Source organism: Hyperolius riggenbachi, chromosome 8, assembly GCF_040937935.1.
Source record: "Hyperolius riggenbachi isolate aHypRig1 chromosome 8, aHypRig1.pri, whole genome shotgun sequence".
NCBI classification, from domain to species: Eukaryota; Metazoa; Chordata; class Amphibia; order Anura; family Hyperoliidae; genus Hyperolius; species Hyperolius riggenbachi.
This window is the reverse complement of record NC_090653.1, coordinates 26785943-26813037: the sequence shown is the minus strand read 5'-3', so window position 1 is coordinate 26813037 and position 27095 is coordinate 26785943. Positions and strand designations below refer to the sequence as shown.

At 49.4% G+C, this 27095-nt stretch overlaps 32 non-coding genes across 32 annotated transcripts; 17 read left to right on the top strand and 15 right to left on the bottom strand.

The window, feature by feature from the left end:
• Positions 1–407: 407 nt before the first annotated feature.
• Positions 408–479, bottom strand: TRNAE-CUC (transfer RNA glutamic acid (anticodon CUC)). The gene has a single exon. It is a non-coding gene; the product is annotated as a tRNA-Glu (tRNA).
• A 381-nt stretch (positions 480–860) lies between these two features.
• On the top strand, positions 861–932 carry TRNAE-CUC (transfer RNA glutamic acid (anticodon CUC)). The gene has a single exon. It is a non-coding gene; the product is annotated as a tRNA-Glu (tRNA).
• Positions 933–1747: 815 nt separating this feature from the next.
• On the bottom strand, positions 1748–1819 carry TRNAE-CUC (transfer RNA glutamic acid (anticodon CUC)). The gene has a single exon. It is a non-coding gene; the product is annotated as a tRNA-Glu (tRNA).
• Positions 1820–2200: 381 nt separating this feature from the next.
• Positions 2201–2272, top strand: TRNAE-CUC (transfer RNA glutamic acid (anticodon CUC)). The gene has a single exon. It is a non-coding gene; the product is annotated as a tRNA-Glu (tRNA).
• Positions 2273–3087: 815 nt separating this feature from the next.
• On the bottom strand, positions 3088–3159 carry TRNAE-CUC (transfer RNA glutamic acid (anticodon CUC)). The gene has a single exon. It is a non-coding gene; the product is annotated as a tRNA-Glu (tRNA).
• A 381-nt stretch (positions 3160–3540) lies between these two features.
• On the top strand, positions 3541–3612 carry TRNAE-CUC (transfer RNA glutamic acid (anticodon CUC)). The gene has a single exon. It is a non-coding gene; the product is annotated as a tRNA-Glu (tRNA).
• Positions 3613–4427: 815 nt separating this feature from the next.
• TRNAE-CUC (transfer RNA glutamic acid (anticodon CUC)) lies at positions 4428–4499 on the bottom strand. Its single transcript has one exon. It is a non-coding gene; the product is annotated as a tRNA-Glu (tRNA).
• A 381-nt stretch (positions 4500–4880) lies between these two features.
• TRNAE-CUC (transfer RNA glutamic acid (anticodon CUC)) lies at positions 4881–4952 on the top strand. The gene has a single exon. It is a non-coding gene; the product is annotated as a tRNA-Glu (tRNA).
• An 815-nt stretch (positions 4953–5767) lies between these two features.
• Positions 5768–5839, bottom strand: TRNAE-CUC (transfer RNA glutamic acid (anticodon CUC)). The gene has a single exon. It is a non-coding gene; the product is annotated as a tRNA-Glu (tRNA).
• A 381-nt stretch (positions 5840–6220) lies between these two features.
• On the top strand, positions 6221–6292 carry TRNAE-CUC (transfer RNA glutamic acid (anticodon CUC)). Its single transcript has one exon. It is a non-coding gene; the product is annotated as a tRNA-Glu (tRNA).
• An 815-nt stretch (positions 6293–7107) lies between these two features.
• TRNAE-CUC (transfer RNA glutamic acid (anticodon CUC)) lies at positions 7108–7179 on the bottom strand. The gene has a single exon. It is a non-coding gene; the product is annotated as a tRNA-Glu (tRNA).
• A 381-nt stretch (positions 7180–7560) lies between these two features.
• Positions 7561–7632, top strand: TRNAE-CUC (transfer RNA glutamic acid (anticodon CUC)). Its single transcript has one exon. It is a non-coding gene; the product is annotated as a tRNA-Glu (tRNA).
• Positions 7633–8447: 815 nt separating this feature from the next.
• TRNAE-CUC (transfer RNA glutamic acid (anticodon CUC)) lies at positions 8448–8519 on the bottom strand. Its single transcript has one exon. It is a non-coding gene; the product is annotated as a tRNA-Glu (tRNA).
• A 4975-nt stretch (positions 8520–13494) lies between these two features.
• On the top strand, positions 13495–13566 carry TRNAE-CUC (transfer RNA glutamic acid (anticodon CUC)). Its single transcript has one exon. It is a non-coding gene; the product is annotated as a tRNA-Glu (tRNA).
• Positions 13567–14381: 815 nt separating this feature from the next.
• TRNAE-CUC (transfer RNA glutamic acid (anticodon CUC)) lies at positions 14382–14453 on the bottom strand. Its single transcript has one exon. It is a non-coding gene; the product is annotated as a tRNA-Glu (tRNA).
• A 381-nt stretch (positions 14454–14834) lies between these two features.
• TRNAE-CUC (transfer RNA glutamic acid (anticodon CUC)) lies at positions 14835–14906 on the top strand. The gene has a single exon. It is a non-coding gene; the product is annotated as a tRNA-Glu (tRNA).
• A 1268-nt stretch (positions 14907–16174) lies between these two features.
• Positions 16175–16246, top strand: TRNAE-CUC (transfer RNA glutamic acid (anticodon CUC)). Its single transcript has one exon. It is a non-coding gene; the product is annotated as a tRNA-Glu (tRNA).
• An 815-nt stretch (positions 16247–17061) lies between these two features.
• TRNAE-CUC (transfer RNA glutamic acid (anticodon CUC)) lies at positions 17062–17133 on the bottom strand. Its single transcript has one exon. It is a non-coding gene; the product is annotated as a tRNA-Glu (tRNA).
• A 381-nt stretch (positions 17134–17514) lies between these two features.
• Positions 17515–17586, top strand: TRNAE-CUC (transfer RNA glutamic acid (anticodon CUC)). Its single transcript has one exon. It is a non-coding gene; the product is annotated as a tRNA-Glu (tRNA).
• Positions 17587–18408: 822 nt separating this feature from the next.
• On the bottom strand, positions 18409–18480 carry TRNAE-CUC (transfer RNA glutamic acid (anticodon CUC)). The gene has a single exon. It is a non-coding gene; the product is annotated as a tRNA-Glu (tRNA).
• A 381-nt stretch (positions 18481–18861) lies between these two features.
• On the top strand, positions 18862–18933 carry TRNAE-CUC (transfer RNA glutamic acid (anticodon CUC)). The gene has a single exon. It is a non-coding gene; the product is annotated as a tRNA-Glu (tRNA).
• A 1268-nt stretch (positions 18934–20201) lies between these two features.
• Positions 20202–20273, top strand: TRNAE-CUC (transfer RNA glutamic acid (anticodon CUC)). Its single transcript has one exon. It is a non-coding gene; the product is annotated as a tRNA-Glu (tRNA).
• Positions 20274–21088: 815 nt separating this feature from the next.
• On the bottom strand, positions 21089–21160 carry TRNAE-CUC (transfer RNA glutamic acid (anticodon CUC)). The gene has a single exon. It is a non-coding gene; the product is annotated as a tRNA-Glu (tRNA).
• Positions 21161–21541: 381 nt separating this feature from the next.
• On the top strand, positions 21542–21613 carry TRNAE-CUC (transfer RNA glutamic acid (anticodon CUC)). Its single transcript has one exon. It is a non-coding gene; the product is annotated as a tRNA-Glu (tRNA).
• An 822-nt stretch (positions 21614–22435) lies between these two features.
• Positions 22436–22507, bottom strand: TRNAE-CUC (transfer RNA glutamic acid (anticodon CUC)). Its single transcript has one exon. It is a non-coding gene; the product is annotated as a tRNA-Glu (tRNA).
• A 381-nt stretch (positions 22508–22888) lies between these two features.
• On the top strand, positions 22889–22960 carry TRNAE-CUC (transfer RNA glutamic acid (anticodon CUC)). The gene has a single exon. It is a non-coding gene; the product is annotated as a tRNA-Glu (tRNA).
• An 815-nt stretch (positions 22961–23775) lies between these two features.
• On the bottom strand, positions 23776–23847 carry TRNAE-CUC (transfer RNA glutamic acid (anticodon CUC)). Its single transcript has one exon. It is a non-coding gene; the product is annotated as a tRNA-Glu (tRNA).
• A 381-nt stretch (positions 23848–24228) lies between these two features.
• On the top strand, positions 24229–24300 carry TRNAE-CUC (transfer RNA glutamic acid (anticodon CUC)). The gene has a single exon. It is a non-coding gene; the product is annotated as a tRNA-Glu (tRNA).
• A 796-nt stretch (positions 24301–25096) lies between these two features.
• TRNAE-CUC (transfer RNA glutamic acid (anticodon CUC)) lies at positions 25097–25168 on the bottom strand. Its single transcript has one exon. It is a non-coding gene; the product is annotated as a tRNA-Glu (tRNA).
• A 381-nt stretch (positions 25169–25549) lies between these two features.
• On the top strand, positions 25550–25621 carry TRNAE-CUC (transfer RNA glutamic acid (anticodon CUC)). The gene has a single exon. It is a non-coding gene; the product is annotated as a tRNA-Glu (tRNA).
• Positions 25622–26443: 822 nt separating this feature from the next.
• TRNAE-CUC (transfer RNA glutamic acid (anticodon CUC)) lies at positions 26444–26515 on the bottom strand. Its single transcript has one exon. It is a non-coding gene; the product is annotated as a tRNA-Glu (tRNA).
• Positions 26516–26896: 381 nt separating this feature from the next.
• Positions 26897–26968, top strand: TRNAE-CUC (transfer RNA glutamic acid (anticodon CUC)). The gene has a single exon. It is a non-coding gene; the product is annotated as a tRNA-Glu (tRNA).
• The last annotated feature ends 127 nt before the right edge of the window (positions 26969–27095 follow it).

Sequence of the window (27095 nt, the reverse complement as noted above, 5' to 3'; positions counted from 1 at the left end):
TCCAACTTTCTGGAAAGAACATGCAGCACACATTATCAGCCAGGTTTCACCCCGTCATTTTTCTCCTCAGCGTTCATGTGTATGAAAAAGAAAATGTAAAAACCCCTTTAACTCAGATCCAGATCATGGAATCATCCCTAGGAGGCAGTGTGCGACTGCCAAGAGGCATGCAGGGAGACCTCCATCAGCAGAAGCTGCACACAGTCTCCCTTTCCAAACAGCTATGCGACAGAAGAAAGCGGTTTGGTTCTTTTTGTTTTTTCCGAGTCAGCCTATAGTGAACAGACTGAAGACTTAACAAAGATGGCCAGCCAAGTGCAGGACTCCTGCATAAGGAGTCAATCCAGCGGTAAAGACAAGCATCTCAAGGAAGTGTTGCTGCTGCGTGAGAGATTAAGAAAGAGGCCTTCCCTGACCAGGAATCGAACCCGGGCCGCGGCGGTGAGAGCGCCGAATCCTAGCCACTAGACCACCAGGGAGAGATGAAAGAACATCCACATGAACGCTGAGGAGAAAAGTGACAGGATGAAAGCTGGCTGCTAATTTGTGCTGCGTGTTTTTTTCCAGAAAGTTGGAATCTCCCTTGAGAGCTTTGCATGTCTTCCAAATAGTCCAACTTCCTCCTTGGTCTTATGCCTGGTACACACCATGCAATTTCCCATTCGTGAAAGCACAGAGCTCTCTGATGAAGGTCTGGCAGGAAGGAGCAGTGGGAAGAGGAAGAGGGTAATAATGGGAAAGAGTGACATGAGTGACGGCAAAGCAATTCATCACGGCATGGATCGTTCGGGTGCCGCCGCGTGCTGTTCTCTGTGGAGTTGACTTATTTTACCGTCAGAAGGCTTGGGAGCCTTCATCTCTCCCTGGTGGTCTAGTGGCTAGGATTCGGCGTTCTCACCGCCGCAGCCCGGGTTCGATTCCCGGTCAGGGAAGGCCTCCTTCTTTTTTCTTGATCTCTCACGCAGCAGCGGCACTTCCTTGAGTCGCTTGTCTTAACCGCTGGATTGACTCCTTATGCAGGCTCCATTGCCTGCAACAGTAAGATGGTAAGAGCAGTAAAGCCTGGTACACACCATGCAATTTCCCATCAGATAGATGGGTCGAATAGATCATTTCTGGCAGGTCCGATCTGATTCCCGATCGTTTTTCTGATCGATTTGCATACAAGTGACCGGAATATCGATCAGAAAAACGATCGGAAATCCGATCGGATCTGACAGAAATTATCTATTGACTCATCTATCTGATGGGAAATTGCATGGTGTGTAACAGGCATAAGACCAAAGAGGAAGGTGGACCATTTGGAAGACATGCAAGACTGCAAAGCTTTCAAGGGAGATTCCAACTTTCTGGAAAAAACATGCAGCACACATTATCAGCCAGGTTTCACCCCGTCATTTTTCTCCTCAGCGTTCATGTGTATGAAAAAGAAAATGTAAAAACCCCTTTAACTCAGATCCAGATCATGGAATCATCCCTAGGAGGCAGTGTGCGACTGCCAAGAGGCATGCAGGGAGACCTCCATCAGCAGAAGCTGCACACAGTCTCCCTTTCCAAACAGCTATGCGACAGAAGAAAGCGGTTTGGTTCTCTTTGTTTTTTCCGAGTCAGCCTATAGTGAACAGACTGAAGACTTAACAAAGATGGCCAGCCAAGTGCAGGACTCCTGCATAAGGAGTCAATCCAGCGGTAAAGACAAGCATCTCAAGGAAGTGTCGCTGCTGCGTGAGAGATTAAGAAAGAGGCCTTCCCTGACTGGGAATCGAACCCGGGCCGCGGCGGTGAGAGCACCGAATCCTAGCCACTAGACCACCAGGGAGAGATGAAAGAACATCCACATGAATGCTGAGGAGAAAAGTGACAGGATGAAAGCTGGCTGCTAATTTGTGCTGCGTGTTTTTTTCCAGAAAGTTGGAATCTCCCTTGAGAGCTTTGCATGTCTTCCAAATAGTCCAACTTCCTCCTTGGTCTTATGCCTGGTACACACCATGCAATTTCCCATTCGTGAAAGCACAGAGCTCTCTGATGAAGGTCTGGCAGGAAGGAGCAGTGGGAAGAGGAAGAGGGTAATAATGGGAAAGAGTGACATGAGTGACGGCAAAGCAATTCATCACGGCATGGATCGTTCGGGTGCCGCCGCGTGCTGTTCTCTGTGGAGTTGACTTATTTTACCGTCAGAAGGCTTGGGAGCCTTCATCTCTCCCTGGTGGTCTAGTGGCTAGGATTCGGTGCTCTCACCGCCGCGGCCCAGGTTCGACTCCCGGTCAGGGAAGGCCTCCTTCTTTTTTCTTGATCTCTCACGCAGCAGCGGCACTTCCTTGAGTCGCTTGTCTTAACCGCTGGATTGACTCCTTATGCAGGCTCCATTGCCTGCAACAGTAAGATGGTAAGAGCAGTAAAGCCTGGTACACACCATGCAATTTCCCATCAGATAGATGGGTCGAATAGATCATTTCTGGCAGGTCCGATCTGATTCCCGATCGTTTTTCTGATCGATTTGCATACAAGTGACCGGAATATCGATCAGAAAAACGATCGGAAATCCGATCGGATCTGTCAGAAATTATCTATTGACTCATCTATCTGATGGGAAATTGCATGGTGTGTAACAGGCATAAGACCAAAGAGGAAGGTGGACCATTTGGAAGACATGCAAGACTGCAAAGCTTTCAAGGGAGATTCCAACTTTCTGGAAAAAACATGCAGCACACATTATCAGCCAGGTTTCACCCCGTCATTTTTCTCCTCAGCGTTCATGTGTATGAAAAAGAAAATGTAAAAACCCCTTTAACTCAGATCCAGATCATGGAATCATCCCTAGGAGGCAGTGTGCGACTGCCAAGAGGCATGCAGGGAGACCTCCATCAGCAGAAGCTGCACACAGTCTCCCTTTCCAAACAGCTATGCGACAGAAGAAAGCGGTTTGGTTCTTTTTGTTTTTTCCGAGTCAGCCTATAGTGAACAGACTGAAGACTTAACAAAGATGGCCAGCCAAGTGCAGGACTCCTGCATAAGGAGTCAATCCAGCGGTAAAGACAAGCATCTCAAGGAAGTGTCGCTGCTGCGTGAGAGATTAAGAAAGAGGCCTTCCCTGACCGGGAATCGAACGCGGGCCGCGGCGGTGAGAGCGCCAAATCCTAGCCACTAGACCACCAGGGAGAGATGAAAGAACATCCACATGAACGCTGAGGAGAAAAGTGACAGGATGAAAGCTGGCTGCTAATTTGTGCTGCGTGTTTTTTTCCAGAAAGTTGGAATCTCCCTTGAGAGCTTTGCATGTCTTCCAAATAGTCCAACTTCCTCCTTGGTCTTATGCCTGGTACACACCATGCAATTTCCCATTCGTGAAAGCACAGAGCTCTCTGATGAAGGTCTGGCAGGAAGGAGCAGTGGGAAGAGGAAGAGGGTAATAATGGGAAAGAGTGACATGAGTGACGGCAAAGCAATTCATCACGGCATAGATTGTTCGGGTGCCGCCGCGTGCTGTTCTCTGTGGAGTTGACTTATTTTACCGTCAGAAGGCTTGGGAGCCTTCATCTCTCCCTGGTGGTCTAGTGGCTAGGATTTGGCGCTCTCACCGCCGCGGCCCGGGTTCGATTCCCGGTCAGGGAAGGCCTCCTTCTTTTTTCTTGATCTCTCACGCAGCAGCGGCACTTCCTTGAGTCGCTTGTCTTAACCGCTGGATTGACTCCTTATGCAGGCTCCATTGCCTGCAACAGTAAGATGGTAAGAGCAGTAAAGCCTGGTACACACCATGCAATTTCCCATCAGATAGATGGGTCGAATAGATCATTTCTGGCAGGTCCGATCTGATTCCCGATCGTTTTTCTGATCGATTTGCATACAAGTGACCGGAATATCGATCAGAAAAACGATCGGAAATCCGATCGGATCTGTCAGAAATTATCTATTGACTCATCTATCTGATGGGAAATTGCATGGTGTGTAACAGGCATAAGACCAAAGAGGAAGGTGGACCATTTGGAAGACATGCAAGACTGCAAAGCTTTCAAGGGAGATTCCAACTTTCTGGAAAAAACATGCAGCACACATTATCAGCCAGGTTTCACCCCGTCATTTTTCTCCTCAGCGTTCATGTGTATGAAAAAGAAAATGTAAAAACCCCTTTAACTCAGATCCAGATCATGGAATCATCCCTAGGAGGCAGTGTGCGACTGCCAAGAGGCATGCAGGGAGACCTCCATCAGCAGAAGCTGCACACAGTCTCCCTTTCCAAACAGCTATGCGACAGAAGAAAGCGGTTTGGTTCTTTTTGTTTTTTCCGAGTCAGCCTATAGTGAACAGACTGAAGACTTAACAAAGATGGCCAGCCAAGTGCAGGACTCCTGCATAAGGAGTCAATCCAGCGGTAAAGACAAGCATCTCAAGGAAGTGTCGCTGCTGCGTGAGAGATTAAGAAAGAGGCCTTCCCTGACCGGGAATCAAACCCGGGCCGCAGCGGTGAGAGCGCCGAATCCTAGCCACTAGACCACCAGGGAGAGATGAAAGCACATCCACATGAACGCTGAGGAGAAAAGTGACAGGATGAAAGCTGGCTGCTAATTTGTGCTGCGTGTTTTTTTCCAGAAAGTTGGAATCTCCCTTGAGAGCTTTGCATGTCTTCCAAATAGTCCAACTTCCTCCTTGGTCTTATGCCTGGTACACACCATGCAATTTCCCATTCGTGAAAGCACAGAGCTCTCTGATGAAGGTCTGGCAGGAAGGAGCAGTGGGAAGAGGAAGAGGGTAATAATGGGAAAGAGTGACATGAGTGACGGCAAAGCAATTCATCACGGCATGGATCGTTCGGGTGCCGCCGCGTGCTGTTCTCTGTGGAGTTGACTTATTTTACCGTCAGAAGGCTTGGGAGCCTTCATCTCTCCCTGGTGGTCTAGTGGCTAGGATTCGGCGCTCTCACCGCCGCGGCCCGGGTTCGATTCCCGGTCAGGGAAGGCCTCCTTCTTTTTTCTTGATCTCTCACGCAGCAGCGGCACTTCCTTGAGTCGCTTGTCTTAACCGCTGGATTGACTCCTTATGCAGGCTCCATTGCCTGCAACAGTAAGATGGTAAGAGCAGTAAAGCCTGGTACACACCATGCAATTTCCCATCAGATAGATGGGTCGAATAGATCATTTCTGGCAGGTCCGATCTGATTCCCGATCGTTTTTCTGATCGATTTGCATACAAGTGACCGGAATATCGATCAGAAAAACGATCGGAAATCCGATCGGATCTGTCAGAAATTATCTATTGACTCATCTATCTGATGGGAAATTGCATGGTGTGTAACAGGCATAAGACCAAAGAGGAAGGTGGACCATTTGGAAGACATGCAAGACTGCAAAGCTTTCAAGGGAGATTCCAACTTTCTGGAAAAAACATGCAGCACACATTATCAGCCAGGTTTCACCCCGTCATTTTTCTCCTCAGCGTTCATGTGTATGAAAAAGAAAATGTAAAAACCCCTTTAACTCAGATCCAGATCATGGAATCATCCCTAGGAGGCAGTGTGCGACTGCCAAGAGGCATGCAGGGAGACCTCCATCAGCAGAAGCTGCACACAGTCTCCCTTTCCAAACAGCTATGCGACAGAAGAAAGCGGTTTGGTTCTTTTTGTTTTTTCCGAGTCAGCCTATAGTGAACAGACTGAAGACTTAACAAAGATGGCCAGCCAAGTGCAGGACTCCTGCATAAGGAGTCAATCCAGCGGTAAAGACAAGCATCTCAAGGAAGTGTCGCTGCTGCGTGAGAGATTAAGAAAGAGGCCTTCCCTGACCGGGAATCGAACCCGGGCCGCGGCGGTGAGAGCGCCGAATCCTAGCCACTAGACCACCAGGGAGAGATGAAAGAACATCCACATGAACGCTGAGGAGAAAAGTGACAGGATGAAAGCTGGCTGCTAATTTGTGCTGCGTGTTTTTTTCCAGAAAGTTGGAATCTCCCTTGAGAGCTTTGCATGTCTTCCAAATAGTCCAACTTCCTCCTTGGTCTTATGCCTGGTACACACCATGCAATTTCCCATTCGTAAAAGCACAGAGCTCTCTGATGAAGGTCTGGCAGGAAGGAGCAGTGGGAAGAGGAAGAGGGTAATAATGGGAAAGAGTGACATGAGTGACGGCAAAGCAATTCATCACGGCATGGATCGTTCGGGTGCCGCCGCGTGCTGTTCTCTGTGGAGTTGACTTATTTTACCGTCAGAAGGCTTGGGAGCCTTCATCTCTCCCTGGTGGTCTAGTGGCTAGGATTCGGCGCTCTCACCGCTGCGGCCCGGGTTCGATTCCCGGTCAGGGAAGGCCTCCTTCTTTTTTCTTGATCTCTCACGCAGCAGCGGCACTTCCTTAGGTCGCTTGTCTTAACCGCTGGATTGACTCCTTATGCAGGCTCCATTGCCTGCAACAGTAAGATGGTAAGAGCAGTAAAGCCTGGTACACACCATGCAATTTCCCATCAGATAGATGGGTCGAATAGATCATTTCTGGCAGGTCCGATCTGATTCCCGATCGTTTTTCTGATCGATTTGCATACAAGTGACCGGAATATCGATCAGAAAAACGATCGGAAATCCGATCGGATCTGTCAGAAATTATCTATTGACTCATCTATCTGATGGGAAATTGCATGGTGTGTAACAGGCATAAGACCAAAGAGGAAGGTGGACCATTTGGAAGACATGCAAGACTGCAAAGCTTTCAAGGGAGATTCCAACTTTCTGGAAAGAACATGCAGCACACATTATCAGCCAGGTTTCACCCCGTCATTTTTCTCCTCAGCGTTCATGTGTATGAAAAAGAAAATGTAAAAACCCCTTTAACTCAGATCCAGATCATGGAATCATCCCTAGGAGGCAGTGTGCGACTGCCAAGAGGCATGCAGGGAGACCTCCATCAGCAGAAGCTGCACACAGTCTCCCTTTCCAAACAGCTATGCGACAGAAGAAAGCGGTTTGGTTCTTTTTGTTTTTTCCGAGTCAGCCTATAGTGAACAGACTGAAGACTTAACAAAGATGGCCAGCCAAGTGCAGGACTCCTGCATAAGGAGTCAATCCAGCGGTAAAGACAAGCATCTCAAGGAAGTGTCGCTGCTGCGTGAGAGATTAAGAAAGAGGCCTTCCCTGACCGGGAATCGAACCCGGGCCGCGGCGGTGAGAGCGCCGAATCCTAGCCACTAGACCACCAGGGAGAGATGAAAGAACATCCACATGAACGCTGAGGAGAAAAGTGACAGGATGAAAGCTGGCTGCTAATTTGTGCTGCGTGTTTTTTTCCAGAAAGTTGGAATCTCCCTTGAGAGCTTTGCATGTCTTCCAAATAGTCCAACTTCCTCCTTGGTCTTATGCCTGGTACACACCATGCAATTTCCCATTCGTAAAAGCACAGAGCTCTCTGATGAAGGTCTGGCAGGAAGGAGCAGTGGGAAGAGGAAGAGGGTAATAATGGGAAAGAGTGACATGAGTGACGGCAAAGCAATTCATCACGGCATGGATCGTTCGGGTGCCGCCGCGTGCTGTTCTCTGTGGAGTTGACTTATTTTACCGTCAGAAGGCTTGGGAGCCTTCATCTCTCCCTGGTGGTCTAGTGGCTAGGATTCGGCGCTCTCACCGCCGCGGCCCGGGTTCGATTCCCGGTCAGGGAAGGCCTCCTTCTTTTTTCTTGATCTCTCACGCAGCAGCGGCACTTCCTTGGGTCGCTTGTCTTAACCGCTGGATTGACTCCTTATGCAGGCTCCATTGCCTGCAACAGTAAGATGGTAAGAGCAGTAAAGCCTGGTACACACCATGCAATTTCCCATCAGATAGATGGGTCGAATAGATCATTTCTGGCAGGTCCGATCTGATTCCCGATCGTTTTTCTGATCGATTTGCATACAAGTGACCGGAATATCGATCAGAAAAACGATCGGAAATCCGATCGGATCTGTCAGAAATTATCTATTGACTCATCTATCTGATGGGAAATTGCATGGTGTGTAACAGGCATAAGACCAAAGAGGAAGGTGGACCATTTGGAAGACATGCAAGACTGCAAAGCTTTCAAGGGAGATTCCAACTTTCTGGAAAAAACATGCAGCACACATTATCAGCCAGGTTTCACCCCGTCATTTTTCTCCTCAGCGTTCATGTGTATGAAAAAGAAAATGTAAAAACCCCTTTAACTCAGATCCAGATCATGGAATCATCCCTAGGAGGCAGTGTGCGACTGCCAAGAGGCATGCAGGGAGACCTCCATCAGCAGAAGCTGCACACAGTCTCCCTTTCCAAACAGCTATGCGACAGAAGAAAGCGGTTTGGTTCTTTTTGTTTTTTCCGAGTCAGCCTATAGTGAACAGACTGAAGACTTAACAAAGATGGCCAGCCAAGTGCAGGACTCCTGCATAAGGAGTCAATCCAGCGGTAAAGACAAGCATCTCAAGGAAGTGTCGCTGCTGCGTGAGAGATTAAGAAAGAGGCCTTCCCTGACCGGGAATCGAACCCGGGCCGCGGCGGTGAGAGCGCCGAATCCTAGCCACTAGACCACCAGGGAGAGATGAAAGAACATCCACATGAACGCTGAGGAGAAAAGTGACAGGATGAAAGCTGGCTGCTAATTTGTGCTGCGTGTTTTTTTCCAGAAAGTTGGAATCTCCCTTGAGAGCTTTGCATGTCTTCCAAATAGTCCAACTTCCTCCTTGGTCTTATGCCTGGTACACACCATGCAATTTCCCATTCGTGAAAGCACAGAGCTCTCTGATGAAGGTCTGGCAGGAAGGAGCAGTGGGAAGAGGAAGAGGGTAATAATGGGAAAGAGTGACATGAGTGACGGCAAAGCAATTCATCACGGCATGGATCGTTCGGGTGCCGCCGCGTGTAGTGTTGGGCGAACAGTGTTCGCCACTGTTCGGGTTCTGCAGAACATCACCCTGTTCGGGTGATGTTCGAGTTCGGCCGAACACCTGACGGTGCTCGGCCAAACCGTTCGGCCATATGGCCGAACTAAGAGCGCATGGCCGAACGTTCCCCGAACGTTCGGCTAGCGCTGTGATTGGCCGAACGGGTCACGTGGTTCGGACCCGAACGCGCTCTGATTGGCCGAACTGTCACGTGGTTCGGGTAAATAAATACCCGAACCACGTCATATCTCCGCCATTTGTCTGTGGGTTTAGCTTTGGGTAGGCAGGCAGGGTAGTTCGCGCTCCAGCCACGCTAGCCAGGGTCCCCCCCAGTCATTGTGTGTCGCTGCTGGGAATAGTAGTACACCGCTCGCTCAGCATTCTGTTTACTGCCACTCTGTGTACCTCGCTCAGCCACACTATATAGCATTCTGTTTACTGCCACTCTGTGTCTGCTGGGAATAGTAGTACACCGCTTGCACAGCCACACTATATAGCATTCTGTTTACTGCCACTCTGTGTACCTCGCTCAGCCACACTATATAGCATTCTGTTTACTGCCACTCTGTGTCTGCTGGGAATAGTGGTACACCGCTCGCTCAGCCACACTATATAGCATTCTGTTCACTGTTCTGTGTCTGCTTGGAATAGTGGTACACCGCTCGTTCAGCCACACTATATAGCATTCTGTGTACTGTTCTGTGTCTGCTGGGAACAGTAGTACACCGCTCGTTCAGCCACACTATATAGCATTCTGTGTACTGTTCTGTGTCTGCTGGGAACAGTAGTACACCGCTCGCTCAGCCACACTATATAGCATTCTGTTCACTGTTCTGTGTCTGCTGGGAATAGTGGTACACCGCTCGCTCAGCCACACTATATAGCATTCTGTTCACTGTTCTGTGTCTGCTGGGAATAGTGGTACACCGCTCGCTCAGCCACACTATATAGCATTCTGTTTACTGTTCTGTGTCTGCTGGGAATAGTGGTACACCGCTCGCTCATCCACACTATATAGCATTCTGTTCACTGTTCTGTGTCTGCTGGGAATAGTGGTACACCGCTCGCTCAGCCACACTATATAGCATTCTGTTCACTGTTCTGTGTCTGCTGGGAATAGTGGTACACCGCTCGCTCAGCCACACTATATAGCATTCTGTTTACTGCCACTCTGTGTACCTCGCTCAGCCACACTATATAGCATTGCGTACTCTGCCAGTCAGTGTGTATATTGCTGGGATCAGTAATACTCCACTCACCGTCAACCACTATATGAGCTCAACATGAGTTCCCCAGAGACCTCCGCTGTGAGCAGCACTCCCAACAACAGCAACAGCCAACGCCCCACGCAAGCTATAACATCCACCCCAGCAGCCAGTGGTCAGCAGCAGCCCTCCCCGGAGGAGAACGTTGTGTCCATCAGTCCGTCGCCAGAGCGATTAATGAGGGCTGCCATTGAGGAGATGATGGGGCCTGATGTGGAGGAGGAGGTCTGGCTCAGGCCAGCATCCCAAGTTAATGTTGAGGACGATGAGGGGTCTGTGTCTGGGGATGTTGGGGTGGCAGAGGTGGTGGGTGGGTCAGACTCAGGAGAAGAGTTGTATGATGAGGATGATGATCGGGACCATCTGTATGTGCCTCAGAGTCCGACCCCGGAAAACATGTTGTATCGTGTGTTTAGGTACTAAAATCTGCGTTCCCTCCCAGTAGTGTTGGGCGAACAGTGTTTGCCACTGTTCGGGTTCTGCAGAACATCACCCTGTTCGGGGTGACTATATAGCAGACTATATAGCATTGTGTTTAATGCCACTCTGTGTACACGGCTCAGCCACACTATATAGCATTGTGTTTACTTCCACTCTGTGTCTGCTGGGAACAGTAGTACACCGCTCACCCGCCACTGTATAGCATTGTGCTCTGTGTCACTGCTGACAATAGTGGTACACCGCTCACCCACCACTGTATAGCATTTCTGTACTGCCACTGTACTGCTGCCAGTCAGCGTGTACTTTAAGGATAAGTGAAATGAGGAAGAAATCCGGTGAAAGAGGGAGGGGCAAGGGAAGAGGTGTTTCCCCTGACGGTTCACGTACAGGCCACAGGGGAGCACCCAAGAAAACCCACTCAATACTGCCCATGTTGTCCAGGACAACAACCCTCACAGATCCAAAAGAACAGGACCAGATAATTACTTGGATGACCTCTCAAGCGTCCAGCAGTGGGTTAAGCAGCACCAGCACATCACGCACGAGGTCCGAGTCCTCAGCCAGTTAAAGTCTGGGCTTTCTTTGAAGACTGCACTGAGGATGTTACCATGGCGATTTGCAAGGTGTGCAAGACCCGCCTGAGCAGGGGGAAAAGTATTAACAACCTCTCCACCACCAGCATGAGCCGCCACATTCTATCCAAACATCCCACTCTGTGGGCAAACGCGGCAGGACAGGGTACCACCAGCAACACTGCCTCCCTTGGGTTCACCAGACTCACCACCAGACCCGCCTCAGCAGCAGCAGTAGCCCAGCCATTGCGTGGTTCACAACATTCACAAACATCAGACGATGCTGACACTGTCACTTTCCGGACTAGTGCTCTTGAGGTCTCCCAGTGTTCATCAAACACAACAACCAACAGCCCTTCGGTGTGCAGCGCTACGGTTGAGTTGTCTGTTTCTGAGATGTTTGAGCACAAGAGGAAATTGCCAGCAAATGACCCCCGGGCCGTGGCAGTAACAGCCAGCCAGCATAGCCAAGCTTCTGGCCTGCGAAATGCTGCCATATCGAGTGGTGGAGACAAACAGCTTCAAGGGCATGATGTCAGTGGCCATCCCACGTTACGTGGTTCCCAGCCGCTACCACTTTGCGCGCTCTGCAGTGCCTGAGTTGCATGAGCACGTGGTCAGCTAAATAACCCGAAGCTTGAAGAATGCCGTTGCCTGCAAGGTTCACCTCACCACTGACACCTGGACGAGTGCGTTCGGCCAGGGTCGATACATCTCCCTTACCGCGCACTGGGTGAACCTTGTGGAGCCTGGCAGCGATTCCTCACCTGCTACGGCGCGGGTGTTGCCCACGCCGCAAACAGCTGGATAACAACAGCAGCACCTACCTCTCTGACTCCTTCTCCTCCAACGCATCTCAAAGCTGTACCTCATCCGGAAATGCTAACCCAGCACCAGCAGCAGTAGGATCGTGGAAGCAGTGCAGCACAGCTGTTGGCATGCGTCAGCAAGCGTTGCTGAAGCTGATCTGCCTTGGGGATAAGCAGCACACAGGGGAGGAAATTTGGAGGGGAATAAAGGAACAGACGGATTTGTGGCTGGCACCGCTGGACCTGAAACCGGGCATGAAGCTAGACACCTGGCACGAACTGGCAATGTACGCAATAGAGGTGCTGGCTTGCCCGGCAGCCAGCGTTATGTCGGAACGCTGTTTCAGTGCTGCCGGAGGCATCATCACAGATCGGCGTATCCGCCTCTCCACAGAAAATGCAGACCGTCTGACTCAAATTAAAATGAATCAATCCTGGATTGGAAACGACTACGCAACACTCCTGGACCCCAACCAAGTAACATGACCGATGAACATCTGGGATGGTTTAGCGTTTCCGGTCCCTGTTTATTGAACCTCTCATCTGTATTACATTTATGACTGCATGGCGGCAAAAAGCATTGCTGCTATATCCGCACGCTTTTTGTCCTCATGCAAGGCCTGGGTTGTTGTGTCTCACAAAGCGTGGCCTTCTCCTCCTGCGCCTCCTCCTGTTCCATCACGTGTGCTGCTGCTGCTGCTGCTGCTGGGTTAGCGTTGCCGCGTGGTCCCTGTTTATTGAACCTCTTATCTTTATTACATTTATGACTACATGGCGGTACAAAGCATGCTATCCGCACGCTTTTTGTCCTCATGCAAGGCCTGGGTTGTTGTGTCTCACAAAGCGTGGCCTTCTCCTCCTGCGCCTCCTCCTGTTCCATCACGTGTGCTGCTGCTGGGTTAGCGTTGCCGCGTGGTCCCTGTTTATTGAACCACTTATCTTTATTACATTTATGACTGCATGGTGGTACAAAGCATGCTATCCGCACGCTTCTTGTCCTCATGCAAGGCCTGGGTTGTTGTGTCTCAAAGCGTGGCCTTCTCCTCCTGCGCCACCCTCCTCCTGTTCCATCACGTGTGCTGCTGCTGGGTTAGCATTACCGGTCCCTTTTCCTGGAACCTCTTATATGTATTACATTTATGACTGCATGCCGACAAAAAGCATGTTACCTGTGCAAAGAAAACAGACATTTCCCGCATTTAAAAGACAGTTTTCCCTTTGAAACTTTAAAATCGATTTTCTCAAAAACTATAAGCTCTTTTTGCTAAATTTTTTTTTCCTCTTGTACCCACTCCCAAGGTGCACATACCCTGTAAATTTGGGGTATGTAGCATATAAGGAGGCTTTACAAAGCACAAAAGTTCGGGTCCCCATTGACTTCCATTATGTTCGGAGTTCGGGTCGAACACCCGAACATCGCGGCCATGTTCGGCCTGTTCGGCCCGAACCCGAACATCTAGATGTTCGCCCAACACTAGCCGCGTGCTGTTCTCTGTGGAGTTGACTTATTTTACCGTCAGAAGGCTTGGGAGCCTTCATCTCTCCCTGGTGGTCTAGTGGCTAGGATTCGGCGCTCTCACCGCCGCGGCCCGGGTTCGATTCCCGGTCAGGGAAGGCCTCCTTCTTTTTTCTTGATCTCTCACGCAGCAGCGGCACTTCCTTGGGTCGCTTGTCTTAACCGCTGGATTGACTCCTTATGCAGGCTCCATTGCCTGCAACAGTAAGATGGTAAGAGCAGTAAAGCCTGGTACACACCATGCAATTTCCCATCAGATAGATGGGTCGAATAGATCATTTCTGGCAGGTCCGATCTGATTCCCGATCGTTTTTCTGATCGATTTGCATACAAGTGACCGGAATATCGATCAGAAAAACGATCGGAAATCCGATCGGATCTGTCAGAAATTATCTATTGACTCATCTATCTGATGGGAAATTGCATGGTGTGTAACAGGCATAAGACCAAAGAGGAAGGTGGACCATTTGGAAGACATGCAAGACTGCAAAGCTTTCAAGGGAGATTCCAACTTTCTGGAAAAAACATGCAGCACACATTATCAGCCAGGTTTCACCCCGTCATTTTTCTCCTCAGCGTTCATGTGTATGAAAAAGAAAATGTAAAAACCCCTTTAACTCAGATCCAGATCATGGAATCATCCCTAGGAGGCAGTGTGCGACTGCCAAGAGGCATGCAGGGAGACCTCCATCAGCAGAAGCTGCACACAGTCGCCCTTTCCAAACAGCTATGCGACAGAAGAAAGCGGTTTGGTTCTTTTTGTTTTTTCCGAGTCAGCCTATAGTGAACAGACTGAAGACTTAACAAAGATGGCCAGCCAAGTGCAGGACTCCTGCATAAGGAGTCAATCCAGCGGTAAAGACAAGCATCTCAAGGAAGTGTCGCTGCTGCGTGAGAGATTAAGAAAGAGGCCTTCCCTGACCGGGAATCGAACCCGGGCCGCGGCGGTGAGAGCGCCGAATCCTAGCCACTAGACCACCAGGGAGAGATGAAAGAACATCCACATGAACGCTGAGGAGAAAAGTGACAGGATGAAAGCTGGCTGCTAATTTGTGCTGCGTGTTTTTTTCCAGAAAGTTGGAATCTCCCTTGAGAGCTTTGCATGTCTTCCAAATAGTCCAACTTCCTCCTTGGTCTTATGCCTGGTACACACCATGCAATTTCCCATTCGTGAAAGCACAGAGCTCTCTGATGAAGGTCTGGCAGGAAGGAGCAGTGGGAAGAGGAAGAGGGTAATAATGGGAAAGAGTGACATAAGTGACGGCAAAGCAATTCATCACGGCATGGATCGTTCGGGTGCCGCCGCGTGCTGTTCTCTGTGGAGTTGACTTATTTTACCGTCAGAAGGCTTGGGAGCCTTCATCTCTCCCTGGTGGTCTAGTGGCTAGGATTCGGCGCTCTCACCGCCGCGGCCCGGGTTCGATTCCCGGTCAGGGAAGGCCTCCTTCTTTTTTCTTGATCTCTCACGCAGCAGCAGCACTTCCTTGAGTCGCTTGTCTTAACCGCTGGATTGACTCCTTATGCAGGCTCCATTGCCTGCAACAGTAAGATGGTAAGAGCAGTAAAGCCTGGTACACACCATGCAATTTCCCATCAGATAGATGGGTCGAATAGATCGTTTCTGGCAGGTCCGATCTGATTCCCGATCGTTTTTCTGATCGATTTGCATACAAGTGACCGGAATATCGATCAGAAAAACGATCGGAAATCCGATCGGATCTGTCAGAAATTATCTATTGACTCATCTATCTGATGGGAAATTGCATGGTGTGTAACAGGCATAAGACCAAAGAGGAAGGTGGACCATTTGGAAGACATGCAAGACTGCAAAGCTTTCAAGGGAGATTCCAACTTTCTGGAAAAAACATGCAGCACACATTATCAGCCAGGTTTCACCCCGTCATTTTTCTCCTCAGCGTTCATGTGTATGAAAAAGAAAATGTAAAAACCCCTTTAACTCAGATCCAGATCATGGAATCATCCCTAGGAGGCAGTGTGCGACTGCCAAGAGGCATGCAGGGAGACCTCCATCAGCAGAAGCTGCACACAGTCTCCCTTTCCAAACAGCTATGCGACAGAAGAAAGCGGTTTGGTTCTTTTTGTTTTTTCCGAGTCAGCCTATAGTGAACAGACTGAAGACTTAACAAAGATGGCCAGCCAAGTGCAGGACTCCTGCATAAGGAGTCAATCCAGCGGTAAAGACAAGCATCTCAAGGAAGCGTCGCTGCTGTGTGAGAGATTAAGAAAGAGGCCTTCCCTGACCGGTAATCGAACCCGGGCCGCGGCGGTGAGAGCGCCGAATCCTAGCCACTAGACCACCCGGGAGAGATGAAAGAACATCCACATGAACGCTGAGGAGAAAAGTGACAGGATGAAAGCTGGCTGCTAATTTGTGCTGCGTGTTTTTTTCCAGAAAGTTGGAATCTCCCTTGAGAGCTTTGCATGTCTTCCAAATAGTCCAACTTCCTCCTTGGTCTTATGCCTGGTACACACCATGCAATTTCCCATTCGTGAAAGCACAGAGCTCTCTGATGAAGGTCTGGCAGGAAGGAGCAGTGGGAAGAGGAAGAGGGTAATAATGGGAAAGAGTGACATGAGTGACGGCAAAGCAATTCATCACGGCATGGATCGTTCGGGTGCCGCCGCGTGCTGTTCTCTGTGGAGTTGACTTATTTTACCGTCAGAAGGCTTGGGAGCCTTCATCTCTCCCTGGTGGTCTAGTGGCTAGGATTCGGCGCTCTCACCGCCGCGGCCCGGGTTCGATTCCCGGTCAGGGAAGGCCTCCTTCTTTTTTATTGATCTCTCACGCAGCAGCGGCACTTCCTTGAGTCGCTTGTCTTAACCGCTGGATTGACTCCTTATGCAGGCTCCATTGCCTGCAACAGTAAGATGGTAAGAGCAGTAAAGCCTGGTACACACCATGCAATTTCCCATCAGATAGATGGGTCGAATAGATCATTTCTGGCAGGTCCGATCTGATTCCCGATCGTTTTTCTGATCGATTTGCATACAAGTGACCGGAATATCGATCAGAAAAACGATCGGAAATCCGATCGGATCTGTCAGAAATTATCTATTGACTCATCTATCTGATGGGAAATTGCATGGTGTGTAACAGGCATAAGACCAAAGAGGAAGGTGGACCATTTGGAAGACATGCAAGACTGCAAAGCTTTCAAGGGAGATTCCAACTTTCTGGAAAAAACATGCAGCACACATTATCAGCCAGGTTTCACCCCGTCATTTTTCTCCTCAGCGTTCATGTGTATGAAAAAGAAAATGTAAAAACCCCTTTAACTCAGATCCAGATCATGGAATCATCCCTAGGAGGCAGTGTGCGACTGCCAAGAGGCATGCAGGGAGACCTCCATCAGCAGAAGCTGCACACAGTCTCCCTTTCCAAACAGCTATGCGACAGAAGAAAGCGGTTTGGTTCTTTTTGTTTTTTCCGAGTCAGCCTATAGTGAACAGACTGAAGACTTAACAAAGATGGCCAGCCAAGTGCAGGACTCCTGCATAAGGAGTCAATCCAGCGGTAAAGACAAGCATCTCAAGGAAGTGTCGCTGCTGCGTGAGAGATTAAGAAAGAGGCCTTCCCTGACCGGGAATTGAACCCGGGCCACGGCGGTGAGAGCGCCGAATCCTAGCCACTAGACCACCAGGGAGAGATGAAAGAACATCCACATGAACGCTGAGGAGAAAAGTGACAGGATGAAAGCTGGCTGCTAATTTGTGCTGCGTGTTTTTTTCCAGAAAGTTGGAATCTCCCTTGAGAGCTTTGCATGTCTTCCAAATAGTCCAACTTCCTCCTTGGTCTTATGCCTGGTACACACCATGCAATTTCCCATTCGTGAAAGCACAGAGCTCTCTGATGAAGGTCTGGCAGGAAGGAGCAGTGGGAAGAGGAAGAGGGTAATAATGGGAAAGAGTGACATGAGTGACGGCAAAGCAATTCATCACGGCATGGATCGTTCGGGTGCCGCCGCGTGCTGTTCTCTGTGGAGTTGACTTATTTTACCGTCAGAAGGCTTGGGAGCCTTCATCTCTCCCTGGTGGTCTTGTGGCTAGGATTCGGCGCTCTCACCGCCGCGGCCCGGGTTCGATTCCCGGTCAGGGAAGGCCTCCTTCTTTTTTCTTGATCTCTCACGCAGCAGCGGCACTTCCTTGGGTCGCTTGTCTTAACCGCTGGATTGACTCCTTATGCAGGCTCCATTGCCTGCAACAGTAAGATGGTAAGAGCAGTAAAGCCTGGTACACACCATGCAATTTCCCATCAGATAGATGGGTCGAATAGATCATTTCTGGCAGGTCCGATCTGATTCCCGATCGTTTTTCTGATCGATTTGCATACAAGTGACCGGAATATCGATCAGAAAAACGATCGGAAATCCGATCGGATCTGTCAGAAATTATCTATTGACTCATCTATCTGATGGGAAATTGCATGGTGTGTAACAGGCATAAGACCAAAGAGGAAGGTGGACCATTTGGAAGACATGCAAGACTGCAAAGCTTTCAAGGGAGATTCCAACTTTCTGGAAAAAACATGCAGCACACATTATCAGCCAGGTTTCACCCCGTCATTTTTCTCCTCAGCGTTCATGTGTATGAAAAAGAAAATGTAAAAACCCCTTTAACTCAGATCCAGATCATGGAATCATCCCTAGGAGGCAGTGTGCGACTGCCAAGAGGCATGCAGGGAGACCTCCATCAGCAGAAGCTGCACACAGTCTCCCTTTCCAAACAGCTATGCGACAGAAGAAAGCGGTTTGGTTCTTTTTGTTTTTTCCGAGTCAGCCTATAGTGAACAGACTGAAGACTTAACAAAGATGGCCAGCCAAGTGCAGGACTCCTGCATAAGGAGTCAATCCAGCGGTAAAGACAAGCATCTCAAGGAAGTGTCGCTGCTGCGTGAGAGATTAAGAAAGAAGAAGGAGGCCTTCCCTGACCGGGAATCGAACCCGGGCCGCGGCGGTGAGAGCGCCGAATCCTAGCCACTAGACCACCAGGGAGAGATGAAAGAACATCCACATGAACGCTGAGGAGAAAAGTGACAGGATGAAAGCTGGCTGCTAATTTGTGCTGCGTGTTTTTTTCCAGAAAGTTGGAATCTCCCTTGAGAGCTTTGCATGTCTTCCAAATAGTTCAACTTCCTCCTTGGTCTTATGCCTGGTACACACCATGCAATTTCCCATTCGTGAAAGCACAGAGCTCTCTGATGAAGGTCTGGCAGGAAGGAGCAGTGGGAAGAGGAAGAGGGTAATAATGGGAAAGAGTGACATGAGTGACGGCAAAGCAATTCATCACGGCATGGATCGTTCGGGTGCCGCCGCGTGCTGTTCTCTGTGGAGTTGACTTATTTTACCGTCAGAAGGCTTGGGAGCCTTCATCTCTCCCTGGTGGTCTAGTGGCTAGGATTCGGCGCTCTCACCGCCGCGGCCCGGGTTCGATTCCCGGTCAGGGAAGGCCTCCTTCTTTTTTCTTGATCTCTCACGCAGCAGCGGCACTTCCTTGAGTCGCTTGTCTTAACCGCTGGATTGACTCCTTATGCAGGCTCCATTGCCTGCAACAGTAAGATGGTAAGAGCAGTAAAGCCTGGTACACACCATGCAATTTCCCATCAGATAGATGGGTCGAATAGATCGTTTCTGGCAGGTCCGATCTGATTCCCGATCGTTTTTCTGATCGATTTGCATACAAGTGACCGGAATATCGATCAGAAAAACGATCGGAAATCCGATCGGATCTGTCAGAAATTATCTATTGACTCATCTATCTGATGGGAAATTGCATGGTGTGTAACAGGCATAAGACCAAAGAGGAAGGTGGACCATTTGGAAGACATGCAAGACTGCAAAGCTTTCAAGGGAGATTCCAACTTTCTGGAAAAAACATGCAGCACACATTATCAGCCAGGTTTCACCCCGTCATTTTTCTCCTCAGCGTTCATGTGTATGAAAAAGAAAATGTAAAAACCCCTTTAACTCAGATCCAGATCATGGAATCATCCCTAGGAGGCAGTGTGCGACTGCCAAGAGGCATGCAGGGAGACCTCCATCAGCAGAAGCTGCACACAGTCTCCCTTTCCAAACAGCTATGCGACAGAAGAAAGCGGTTTGGTTCTTTTTGTTTTTTCCGAGTCAGCCTATAGTGAACAGACTGAAGACTTAACAAAGATGGCCAGCCAAGTGCAGGACTCCTGCATAAGGAGTCAATCCAGCGGTAAAGACAAGCATCTCAAGGAAGCGTCGCTGCTGTGTGAGAGATTAAGAAAGAGGCCTTCCCTGACCGGTAATCGAACCCGGGCCGCGGCGGTGAGAGCGCCGAATCCTAGCCACTAGACCACCCGGGAGAGATGAAAGAACATCCACATGAACGCTGAGGAGAAAAGTGACAGGATGAAAGCTGGCTGCTAATTTGTGCTGCGTGTTTTTTTCCAGAAAGTTGGAATCTCCCTTGAGAGCTTTGCATGTCTTCCAAATAGTCCAACTTCCTCCTTGGTCTTATGCCTGGTACACACCATGCAATTTCCCATTCGTGAAAGCACAGAGCTCTCTGATGAAGGTCTGGCAGGAAGGAGCAGTGGGAAGAGGAAGAGGGTAATAATGGGAAAGAGTGACATGAGTGACGGCAAAGCAATTCATCACGGCATGGATCGTTCGGGTGCCGCCGCGTGCTGTTCTCTGTGGAGTTGACTTATTTTACCGTCAGAAGGCTTGGGAGCCTTCATCTCTCCCTGGTGGTCTAGTGGCTAGGATTCGGCGCTCTCACCGCCGCGGCCCGGGTTCGATTCCCGGTCAGGGAAGGCCTCCTTCTTTTTTATTGATCTCTCACGCAGCAGCGGCACTTCCTTGAGTCGCTTGTCTTAACCGCTGGATTGACTCCTTATGCAGGCTCCATTGCCTGCAACAGTAAGATGGTAAGAGCAGTAAAGCCTGGTACACACCATGCAATTTCCCATCAGATAGATGGGTCGAATAGATCATTTCTGGCAGGTCCGATCTGATTCCCGATCGTTTTTCTGATCGATTTGCATACAAGTGACCGGAATATCGATCAGAAAAACGATCGGAAATCCGATCGGATCTGTCAGAAATTATCTATTGACTCATCTATCTGATGGGAAATTGCATGGTGTGTAACAGGCATAAGACCAAAGAGGAAGGTGGACCATTTGGAAGACATGCAAGACTGCAAAGCTTTCAAGGGAGATTCCAACTTTCTGGAAAAAACATGCAGCACACATTATCAGCCAGGTTTCACCCCGTCATTTTTCTCCTCAGCGTTCATGTGTATGAAAAAGAAAATGTAAAAACCCCTTTAACTCAGATCCAGATCATGGAATCATCCCTAGGAGGCAGTGTGCGACTGCCAAGAGGCATGCAGGGAGACCTCCATCAGCAGAAGCTGCACACAGTCTCCCTTTCCAAACAGCTATGCGACAGAAGAAAGCGGTTTGGTTCTTTTTGTTTTTTCCGAGTCAGCCTATAGTGAACAGACTGAAGACTTAACAAAGATGGCCAGCCAAGTGCAGGACTCCTGCATAAGGAGTCAATCCAGCGGTAAAGACAAGCATCTCAAGGAAGTGTCGCTGCTGCGTGAGAGATTAAGAAAGAGGCCTTCCCTGACCGGGAATTGAACCCGGGCCACGGCGGTGAGAGCGCCGAATCCTAGCCACTAGACCACCAGGGAGAGATGAAAGAACATCCACATGAACGCTGAGGAGAAAAGTGACAGGATGAAAGCTGGCTGCTAATTTGTGCTGCGTGTTTTTTTCCAGAAAGTTGGAATCTCCCTTGAGAGCTTTGCATGTCTTCCAAATAGTCCAACTTCCTCCTTGGTCTTATGCCTGGTACACACCATGCAATTTCCCATTCGTGAAAGCACAGAGCTCTCTGATGAAGGTCTGGCAGGAAGGAGCAGTGGGAAGAGGAAGAGGGTAATAATGGGAAAGAGTGACATGAGTGACGGCAAAGCAATTCATCACGGCATGGATCGTTCGGGTGCCGCCGCGTGCTGTTCTCTGTGGAGTTGACTTATTTTACCGTCAGAAGGCTTGGGAGCCTTCATCTCTCCCTGGTGGTCTTGTGGCTAGGATTCGGCGCTCTCACCGCCGCGGCCCGGGTTCGATTCCCGGTCAGGGAAGGCCTCCTTCTTTTTTCTTGATCTCTCACGCAGCAGCGGCACTTCCTTGGGTCGCTTGTCTTAACCGCTGGATTGACTCCTTATGCAGGCTCCATTGCCTGCAACAGTAAGATGGTAAGAGCAGTAAAGCCTGGTACACACCATGCAATTTCCCATCAGATAGATGGGTCGAATAGATCATTTCTGGCAGGTCCGATCTGATTCCCGATCGTTTTTCTGATCGATTTGCATACAAGTGACCGGAATATCGATCAGAAAAACGATCGGAAATCCGATCGGATCTGTCAGAAATTATCTATTGACTCATCTATCTGATGGGAAATTGCATGGTGTGTAACAGGCATAAGACCAAAGAGGAAGGTGGACCATTTGGAAGACATGCAAGACTGCAAAGCTTTCAAGGGAGATTCCAACTTTCTGGAAAAAACATGCAGCACACATTATCAGCCAGGTTTCACCCCGTCATTTTTCTCCTCAGCGTTCATGTGTATGAAAAAGAAAATGTAAAAACCCCTTTAACTCAGATCCAGATCATGGAATCATCCCTAGGAGGCAGTGTGCGACTGCCAAGAGGCATGCAGGGAGACCTCCATCAGCAGAAGCTGCACACAGTCTCCCTTTCCAAACAGCTATGCGACAGAAGAAAGCGGTTTGGTTCTTTTTGTTTTTTCCGAGTCAGCCTATAGTGAACAGACTGAAGACTTAACAAAGATGGCCAGCCAAGTGCAGGACTCCTGCATAAGGAGTCAATCCAGCGGTAAAGACAAGCATCTCAAGGAAGTGTCGCTGCTGCGTGAGAGATTAAGAAAGAAGAAGGAGGCCTTCCCTGACCGGGAATCGAACCCGGGCCGCGGCGGTGAGAGCGCCGAATCCTAGCCACTAGACCACCAGGGAGAGATGAAAGAACATCCACATGAACGCTGAGGAGAAAAGTGACAGGATGAAAGCTGGCTGCTAATTTGTGCTGCGTGTTTTTTTCCAGAAAGTTGGAATCTCCCTTGAGAGCTTTGCATGTCTTCCAAATAGTTCAACTTCCTCCTTGGTCTTATGCCTGGTACACACCATGCAATTTCCCATTCGTGAAAGCACAGAGCTCTCTGATGAAGGTCTGGCAGGAAGGAGCAGTGGGAAGAGGAAGAGGGTAATAATGGGAAAGAGTGACATGAGTGACGGCAAAGCAATTCATCACGGCATGGATCGTTCGGGTGCCGCCGCGTGCTGTTCTCTGTGGAGTTGACTTATTTTACCGTCAGAAGGCTTGGGAGCCTTCATCTCTCCCTGGTGGTCTAGTGGCTAGGATTCGGCGCTCTCACCGCCGCGGCCCGGGTTCGATTCCCGGTCAGGGAAGGCCTCCTTCTTTTTTCTTGATCTCTCACGCAGCAGCGGCACTTCCTTGAGTCGCTTGTCTTAACCGCTGGATTGACTCCTTATGCAGGCTCCATTGCCTGCAACAGTAAGATGGTAAGAGCAGTAAAGCCTGGTACACACCATGCAATTTCCCATCAGATAGATGGGTCGAATAGATCATTTCTGGCAGGTCCGATCTGATTCCCGATCGTTTTTCTGATCGATTTGCATACAAGTGACCGGAATATCGATCAGAAAAACGATCGGAAATCCGATCGGATCTGTCAGAAATTATCTATTGACTCATCTATCTGATGGGAAATTGCATGGTGTGTAACAGGCATAAGACCAAAGAGGAAGGTGGACCATTTGGAAGACATGCAAGACTGCAAAGCTTTCAAGGGAGATTCCAACTTTCTGGAAAAAACATGCAGCACACATTATCAGCCAGGTTTCACCCCGTCATTTTTCTCCTCAGCGTTCATGTGTATGAAAAAGAAAATGTAAAAACCCCTTTAACTCAGATCCAGATCATGGAATCATCCCTAGGAGGCAGTGTGCGACTGCCAAGAGGCATGCAGGGAGACCTCCATCAGCAGAAGCTGCACACAGTCTCCCTTTCCAAACAGCTATGCGACAGAAGAAAGCGGTTTGGTTCTTTTTGTTTTTTCCGAGTCAGCCTATAGTGAACAGACTGAAGACTTAACAAAGATGGCCAGCCAAGTGCAGGACTCCTGCATAAGGAGTCAATCCAGCGGTAAAGACAAGCATCTCAAGGAAGTGTCGCTGCTGCGTGAGAGATTAAGAAAGAGGCCTTCCCTGACCGGGAATTGAACCCGGGCCACGGCGGTGAGAGCGCCGAATCCTAGCCACTAGACCACCAGGGAGAGATGAAAGAACATCCACATGAACGCTGAGGAGAAAAGTGACAGGATGAAAGCTGGCTGCTAATTTGTGCTGCGTGTTTTTTTCCAGAAAGTTGGAATCTCCCTTGAGAGCTTTGCATGTCTTCCAAATAGTCCAACTTCCTCCTTGGTCTTATGCCTGGTACACACCATGCAATTTCCCATTCGTGAAAGCACAGAGCTCTCTGATGAAGGTCTGGCAGGAAGGAGCAGTGGGAAGAGGAAGAGGGTAATAATGGGAAAGAGTGACATGAGTGACGGCAAAGCAATTCATCACGGCATGGATCGTTCGGGTGCCGCCGCGTGCTGTTCTCTGTGGAGTTGACTTATTTTACCGTCAGAAGGCTTGGGAGCCTTCATCTCTCCCTGGTGGTCTAGTGGCTAGGATTCGGCGCTCTCACCGCCGCGGCCCGGGTTCGATTCCCGGTCAGGGAAGGCCTCCTTCTTTTTTCTTGATCTCTCACGCAGCAGCGGCACTTCCTTGAGTCGCTTGTCTTAACCGCTGGATTGACTCCTTATGCAGGCTCCATTGCCTGCAACAGTAAGATGGTAAGAGCAGTAAAGCCTGGTACACACCATGCAATTTCCCATCAGATAGATGGGTCGAATAGATCATTTCTGGCAGGTCCGATCTGATTCCCGATCGTTTTTCTGATCGATTTGCATACAAGTGACCGGAATATCGATCAGAAAAACGATCGGAAATCCGATCGGATCTGTCAGAAATTATCTATTGACTCATCTATCTGATGGGAAATTGCATGGTGTGTAACAGGCATAAGACCAAAGAGGAAGGTGGACCATTTGGAAGACATGCAAGACTGCAAAGCTTTCAAGGGAGATTCCAACTTTCTGGAAAAAACATGCAGCACACATTATCAGCCAGGTTTCACCCCGTCATTTTTCTCCTCAGCGTTCATGTGTATGAAAAAGAAAATGTAAAAACCCCTTTAACTCAGATCCAGATCATGGAATCATCCCTAGGAGGCAGTGTGCGACTGCCAAGAGGCATGCAGGGAGACCTCCATCAGCAGAAGCTGCACACAGTCTCCCTTTCCAAACAGCTATGCGACAGAAGAAAGCGGTTTGGTTCTTTTTGTTTTTTCCGAGTCAGCCTATAGTGAAAGATGGCCAGCCAAGTGCAGGACTCCTGCATAAGGAGTCAATCCAGCGGTAAAGACAAGCATCTCAAGGAAGTGTCGCTGCTGCGTGAGAGATTAAGAAAGAGGCCTTCCCTGACCGGGAATCGAACCCGGGCCGCGGCGGTGAGAGCGCCGAATCCTAGCCACTAGACCACCAGGGAGAGATGAAAGAACATCCACATGAACGCTGAGGAGAAAAGTGACAGGATGAAAGCTGGCTGCTAATTTGTGCTGCGTGTTTTTTTCCAGAAAGTTGGAATCTCCCTTGAGAGCTTTGCATGTCTTCCAAATAGTTCAACTTCCTCCTTGGTCTTATGCCTGGTACACACCATGCAATTTCCCATTCGTGAAAGCACAGAGCTCTCTGATGAAGGTCTGGCAGGAAGGAGCAGTGGGAAGAGGAAGAGGGTAATAATGGGAAAGAGTGACATGAGTGACGGCAAAGCAATTCATCACGGCATGGATCGTTCGGGTGCCGCCGCGTGCTGTTCTCTGTGGAGTTGACTTATTTTACCGTCAGAAGGCTTGGGAGCCTTCATCTCTCCCTGGTGGTCTAGTGGCTAGGATTCGGCGCTCTCACCGCCGCGGCCCGGGTTCGATTCCCGGTCAGGGAAGGCCTCCTTCTTTTTTCTTGATCTCTCACGCAGCAGCGGCACTTCCTTGAGTCGCTTGTCTTAACCGCTGGATTGACTCCTTATGCAGGCTCCATTGCCTGCAACAGTAAGATGGTAAGAGCAGTAAAGCCTGGTACACACCATGCAATTTCCCATCAGATAGATGGGTCGAATAGATCATTTCTGGCAGGTCCGATCTGATTCCCGATCGTTTTTCTGATCGATTTGCATACAAGTGACCGGAATATCGATCAGAAAAACGATCGGAAATCCGATCGGATCTGTCAGAAATTATCTATTGACTCATCTATCTGATGGGAAATTGCATGGTGTGTAACAGGCATAAGACCAAAGAGGAAGGTGGACCATTTGGAAGACATGCAAGACTGCAAAGCTTTCAAGGGAGATTCCAACTTTCTGGAAAAAACATGCAGCACACATTATCAGCCAGGTTTCACCCCGTCATTTTTCTCCTCAGCGTTCATGTGTATGAAAAAGAAAATGTAAAAACCCCTTTAACTCAGATCCAGATCATGGAATCATCCCTAGGAGGCAGTGTGCGACTGCCAAGAGGCATGCAGGGAGACCTCCATCAGCAGAAGCTGCACACAGTCTCCCTTTCCAAACAGCTATGCGACAGAAGAAAGCGGTTTGGTTCTTTTTGTTTTTTCCGAGTCAGCCTATAGTGAACAGACTGAAGACTTAACAAAGATGGCCAGCCAAGTGCAGGACTCCTGCATAAGGAGTCAATCCAGCGGTAAAGACAAGCATCTCAAGGAAGTGTCGCTGCTGCGTGAGAGATTAAGAAAGAAGAAGGAGGCCTTCCCTGACCGGGAATCGAACCCGGGCCGCGGCGGTGAGAGCGCCGAATCCTAGCCACTAGACCACCAGGGAGAGATGAAAGAACATCCACATGAACGCTGAGGAGAAAAGTGACAGGATGAAAGCTGGCTGCTAATTTGTGCTGCGTGTTTTTTTCCAGAAAGTTGGAATCTCCCTTGAGAGCTTTGCATGTCTTCCAAATAGTTCAACTTCCTCCTTGGTCTTATGCCTGGTACACACCATGCAATTTCCCATTCGTGAAAGCACAGAGCTCTCTGATGAAGGTCTGGCAGGAAGGAGCAGTGGGAAGAGGAAGAGGGTAATAATGGGAAAGAGTGACATGAGTGACGGCAAAGCAATTCATCACGGCATGGATCGTTCGGGTGCCGCCGCGTGCTGTTCTCTGTGGAGTTGACTTATTTTACCGTCAGAAGGCTTGGGAGCCTTCATCTCTCCCTGGTGGTCTAGTGGCTAGGATTCGGCGCTCTCACCGCCGCGGCCCGGGTTCGATTCCCGGTCAGGGAAGGCCTCCTTCTTTTTTCTTGATCTCTCACGCAGCAGCGGCACTTCCTTGAGTCGCTTGTCTTAACCGCTGGATTGACTCCTTATGCAGGCTCCATTGCCTGCAACAGTAAGATGGTAAGAGCAGTAA